Below are 5711 nucleotides of genomic sequence, written 5' to 3'. Positions count from 1 at the left end.
TAAGAAGGTTCCTTATCCATTGTAGCTTGATTTTTGAAATAGGCCTATTGAGCAATTTGCTTGGATAGCTTAGCCTTCAACGTGTCTTCATAATCAACTCCGTTAATTAAGGAATCATGTCCCAAGCCTTTTTCCACGTCAGCATCTCAAGGAATATTCCATTGATTTTCTCCGTTATTATCCTCCTCATAAAGAAAGGAACAATATAATTTCGCCCAATCGGGTCCCTTCAAAATAGATAAAGCGCTTTCCACCTCACCTTTCTCCAACTCGTTTTCAATAGGTGAAATATTCTTCCCATCTGCCAAAGGCACTCCCTCCACCTCCTTGTGTCTCCAACTAAATCAGAGGAAGGTTTGTCCGTCAAGCACGGGAGATTGAAATCAAGTAGCCTCTTCGACTCATCGGCTTGAAGAATCATATTGGCAAGTCTGCAGGGCCCTGGCTGAGAGCATCTGGCAAGACACTCGGATGCAGAGCCGAGAGGACAGGGTAGGTATTGGCTCCTAGCGCTAATGAGAACAATAGCGAAGGGGCCGAGCAGAAAGGCATCATAATTCAGTATCTATGGATCGATCTATCCATCTGTCTATCTCATAGGCGAGCGGGCTCCACTGAAAATTACCCATTTTCAATCACTCCGTCATGCTTCCCGCTGTTCAGCCGTCAGATCCCAGCAATATCAGCAGAGGCAGTAATCTGCAAGGTTTTTAAATTTGATCTGCTAATATGCAAGTATCTGCAACTCGAAGCTTCATCTTCAAGCCTTAAAAGTGAAATCATGGCTCGTATCTCATCAGGGAATTGGCATCTCCAATCTACAAAGGTTAATTTCATTCTCTTTCAGGTCTCATTACATTTCTTGCTTTTAGTCCTTCCTGCAACATCATTGAGCTTCAACTTTCCCAGCTTCAATGATTCACTAATTAATATTTACATCAAGCCCCAGCTAGATGCAACAGTCTCTGATACAAGCATTGACCTCACACGAAACAAAGGGGACAAATCCAGTATTGGTACTCAGGGAGGAGTTTTGTATAATGATCCAGTTCATCTCTGGGACAAGAAGACGGGAAACCTAACCAACTTCACCACCCATTTCTCCTTCACTCTAAAGAATACCATATACACCAACACCATTGGAGATGGACTTACTTTCTTCCTTGCTCACTATGGTTTTGAAATCGACGGTTATTTTGGAGGTGGTGGATTTGGTGGTGGTGGCCTTGGTCTTTTCTACAACCAACCTGTAGACAATACCCCAACGAATAGGTCCATCGTTGCAGTGGAATTCGATACAAGTCAGAATTATTGGGACCCAGATTCCAATCATATAGGTATCGACATCTATTCCATCGTATCTGTAAACGATAGCCCATGCAATAGTAGTCTCTGGAATTTGATGAGAAATAATGGTATCCCTTGGGAGGTTACGGTTACTTATGATTCAAGTTCCCATAACTTGAGTGTTATATTGACTTGTTCTAATCAATCTGTTTCTGGTGAGATCTGTAGCCTTAACTATATTGTTGATCTGAGGGAATATCTTCCAGAAGAGGTCACTATTGGGTTTTCTGCAGCCAATGGATATGCCTCCGAGCTACATCAGCTCAACTCCTGGGACTTCAGTTCGAGTTTGGAAATTGATAAATCGAATGAAGGAGGTGTGGCCCCTGCGCCTGCACCTGCACCTGCACCTGCACCTGCGCCTGCACCGGCGCCCACACCAGCATGGGGGACCAATGAAGGTGTACGCACAGGCACCCAACAAGGGGGCATATCCATGAAAAAAAAGATAGGAATCGCAGTGGGCGGAGCTGCCATGATCATGATTACAGTCTTGGGTTTGTTTTGGTTTTTCAAGTGGAGAAAGAATCGAGAAAATAAAGCAGATGATGATGTGGTCTTAGATGTGCCCACGGGACCTAGGGAGTTCTCGTATGCTGAATTATCTAGAGCAACTAGTAACTTTGATGAGAAACAAAAGCTGGGAGAGGGAGGATTTGGAGGCGTTTATAGAGGCTTCATGAGTGATCTCAACATGGATGTTGCTGTGAAAAGGATCTCTAAAGGGTCTAGACAAGGGATAAAGGAGTATTCATCGGAGGTGAAGATCATTAGTAGATTACGGCATAGGAACCTCGTGCACCTTGTTGGTTGGTGCCACCAACGGAAAGAGCTACTTCTTGTGTATGAGTTCATGCCCAATGGAAGCCTTGATTCCCATCTATTTCGAAAAAGGAGTTCCTTGACATGGGAGTTGAGATACAAGATAGCTCTTGACTTAGCCTCTGCATTACAGTATTTGCATGAAGGGTGGGATCAATGTATCATCCACAGGGATATTAAATCCAGCAATGTAATTCTAGATTCCAACTTCAATGCTAAACTAGGGGATTTTGGTCTGGCTAGGCTTGTGGATAATGAGAGGGGGTCACAAGCAACTAATGTAGCTGGTGCCATGGGAGGAAGGCTTGTGGAAGGGGAGAAAGGGACACAAACAACCAATGTAGCTGGAACCATGGGATACATGGCACCTGAATATGTTCTTACTGGGAAGGCTAGCAAAGAATCTGATGTGTATAGCTTTGGCATTGTTCTCTTATAAATTGCTTGTGGGAGAAAACCTGTTGAGAGAAAGGCTAACCCAAGTGAAGTAGGTTTGGTAGGATGGGTTTGGGAGCTCTATGGAAGTCAAAAGCATCTCGAAGCGGCTGACCCACGTCTTTGTATGGATTCTGACAAACAAGAATTAGAGTGCATGATTGTTGTAGGGCTGTGGTGTGCTCAACAAGATTACGATCTTCGACCTTCTATTGGGCAAGCTATTAATGTTCTCAAATTTGACTCTCCATTGCCTATTCTTCCATATCGGAGGGTGCCTATTTCTTCTCTCCATTCAACATGAATAAATTCTCGATTACATCATCGCATGTTTCTACAGAATGTGATACAAGTAATACCCAACGTTCGTCCAGCAGCTGCCCCACTGATATCTGTGTTTTAAACAAGTCATCTCCTTCATCTTCTCCCTCGGCATACCTCTTGTATAATACACGTTAAGACAATTGTAATGTATTGAGTTTAAGAATGTAGTTCTTTCCCCTCCATTTTCATTTTTAGTGTAGTTTTAATTGCAGATATTTTTTTATTTTCTACTACAGATAGGCTTCCTTGCTGATTGCAATGCTGAAGGTGGGATGTCCTGTCTTTTTATTTGGATTTTGGTTTCTTTGGTTTAATGTTCTAGTTTGTTTTTTTCGTTTTTAATAATATGATCCTTATAAGCACAAAAGGTAATTGTTTTGATCAGATGAAAATTTTCAGGCTCTTTGTCTCGTGGTTCTTCTACCTTACCCTCTCAGTGGTCCTGGTTGTTCTTATTTGCTTGCGCTACATTTTTTTTTTCTATTTGTGTTGTTGAGTTGTGGTTCTAGAATTGTTTTTTGCAGCATTTTTCTGTGGCTTGGTTGTTGGGTTTTTCCGTTTCTTTGTACACGTTCTTTCTTTTTTCAAATATTATGTAGAATTTTTCTTCCTTCTTTACTGGATTAGAATATGGAAAGGAGAAGAAATTCATGAAATTATGGATGGAGAGTGATTCAAGTACAGTGGTAGCTTCTATTCAAAATGGGAATATCCCATGGAAGTTTCAGCAAAAATGAATTTATTTCCAAACTTATCTTCACTCAATTTATTGATGGCTTACCCATTTTTATAGGGAAGAAAATGTGGTGGTCGATTCGATTGCGAAGGATTGTGTTAAAACTCAAAATTTCTGTTATTAGTCATCATGTCCAAGTTGTGCCTATCATGATATATTATGGGATAGTTTAGACAGACCTCGTTACCAGTTGATTAAAGTGCCTAAAATCTCATTTGTTTATTTGACTAAAGGATGCTTCTGATGGCAATGCCAAAGGTGGCCCCTTTGGTCAAATCTTGAGGTTTTTGAGCTCTCTTGATGGTTATGATGAAGATGGCACCTCGAGGCCTTCTGTGTATTTAATCAAACCAAACTAAATCACAATTGAGAAGTGGATTGGGATTTTTGGAATCAGTGAAAATCAAACTTACCGGACAGACTGAATTGAGTGACTGAAAGAAATCAAACCAATTAAGAACATTTTACATAAATAATAGATTTTTTATTATTTTATGTATTAGCAATGTAATAGGGGAGTTAATTATCTTATGTGGGCTGAATGGGAGGAAAATATGTCTTTCAAAGAGATACCATTCACATGAAGAGTGGCACCCTGTAAGATGATAATTCCAACGTCATTAAATGGAATATCCCATATCAAGCCATGGGATCCTAGTGAAATTATGATCTTTTTTTTTTTTCATTTCATTGTCGTTGAGGACATGGACACTTGAAGGGGGGAACAAATGTTACGTGAATAATAGATTTATATTATTTTATGTATTAACAATGTAATAGGGGAGTTAGTTTTTATGTGGGTTAAATGGGTGGACATAGATGGTTAAGAAACGGATATAAGAAGTTGTAATTGAGTGAAACTAGTGGGAGGTGTGGGAAGTAACTAGTAGGAACGTGGCTTCTCTATGGTCTATTTATTTAGCAAGAGATAATGAAGGAGTTAGAAATTGAATCCCTAAATCTCCTCTAAGACAGAGGTAGGATTCCTTATCCAAGCCGGACACCATTGACTTTGTTTGTAAGGCCAAACCCTTACCCTATCTTTGCTCCTATCTTTTCTATTTTTCTTTTATTTTCTTTTCTCACCCTATTTTCTCTCATCTCCCATTTTATGTACGTTAGAGGACCTCTATCAAATAGGTAAGAAATTGAAAAACCAAGAAAAAAAACTATTTTTATGAATATTGAAAATATTTGTATTAACACCAAACCGATCAACCATCCCTGAACACATCCCCTGAATCTATGGATCAAAATTTAATCAAATCGTCGAACACGTTACCAACAGAGCCCTCTTGGGCAGGGAGTTAGCACTGGTATTATTCACCCTTGAAGCAAACTAGAAAGTACAAGAAACAAAGAAAGTAGACAAGTGAAGGACATCTTTAAGGACGGATCTTATTTCCATTGATGAGTTTACACTTTGCCATTGAAACTAGGTGATAACTGATAACATCCTATTATCAGAAACCAACACAGAAAATAACTTAGAGACATTAACCTCCGACCAGTTGTCTTTCCAAATCAGGAAAAATAGCTCCAATCTTCAATCCATTTGTAAATTCTGAGGACCTATATGTCCCAAAGAACTTCCAAACCATACCAAACCAGCACTAGGGAAAAAATAGAACTTCCAAACCGTACCAAACCAAAAAGGTTTAATGGTTTGGCTTCAGTTGGGCTCATTCGCACACCGAAATTGGACCAAGCCGAAATTTTTTATACCAGTGTGTTTTGTGTCTTTTATTTCGATTTATTTTTTTTTCTTATTTATTATGAATCATTATTTCATGCTTCCAGTGGCATTGTTGTAAATAGGGCTATATTTGGTAGCCTAGGTTTTATTTTACAATTTAATTTGTTTTGTTGACCCGGACTTGACCCCTACAAATCAAAATCCGACCCGGCCAAATCCAAACATAAGGCAATTCTAATCCTACCTAAGAAAACCCAAACATTAGCAAATGGTGACTTGGAGTTTTATTATTTTACGACTAAGTCTACTTTCATCTCTCAAAGCTTCAATTCGTTTGGTTCTATGTTCTAC

At 39.6% G+C, this 5711-nt stretch overlaps 1 pseudogene; it reads left to right on the top strand.

Annotated features, from left to right (window-relative positions):
- The first annotated feature begins 279 nt into the window (after positions 1–279).
- LOC122071469 lies at positions 280–3163 on the top strand (annotated as a pseudogene).
- The last annotated feature ends 2548 nt before the right edge of the window (positions 3164–5711 follow it).

Source organism: Macadamia integrifolia, unplaced genomic scaffold (genome assembly GCF_013358625.1).
Source record: "Macadamia integrifolia cultivar HAES 741 unplaced genomic scaffold, SCU_Mint_v3 scaffold_22A, whole genome shotgun sequence".
In the NCBI taxonomy this organism is placed as follows: domain Eukaryota; kingdom Viridiplantae; phylum Streptophyta; class Magnoliopsida; order Proteales; family Proteaceae; genus Macadamia; species Macadamia integrifolia.
Note: the sequence above shows the minus strand (reverse complement) of the source record. Positions and strands in the feature narration are given on the sequence as shown.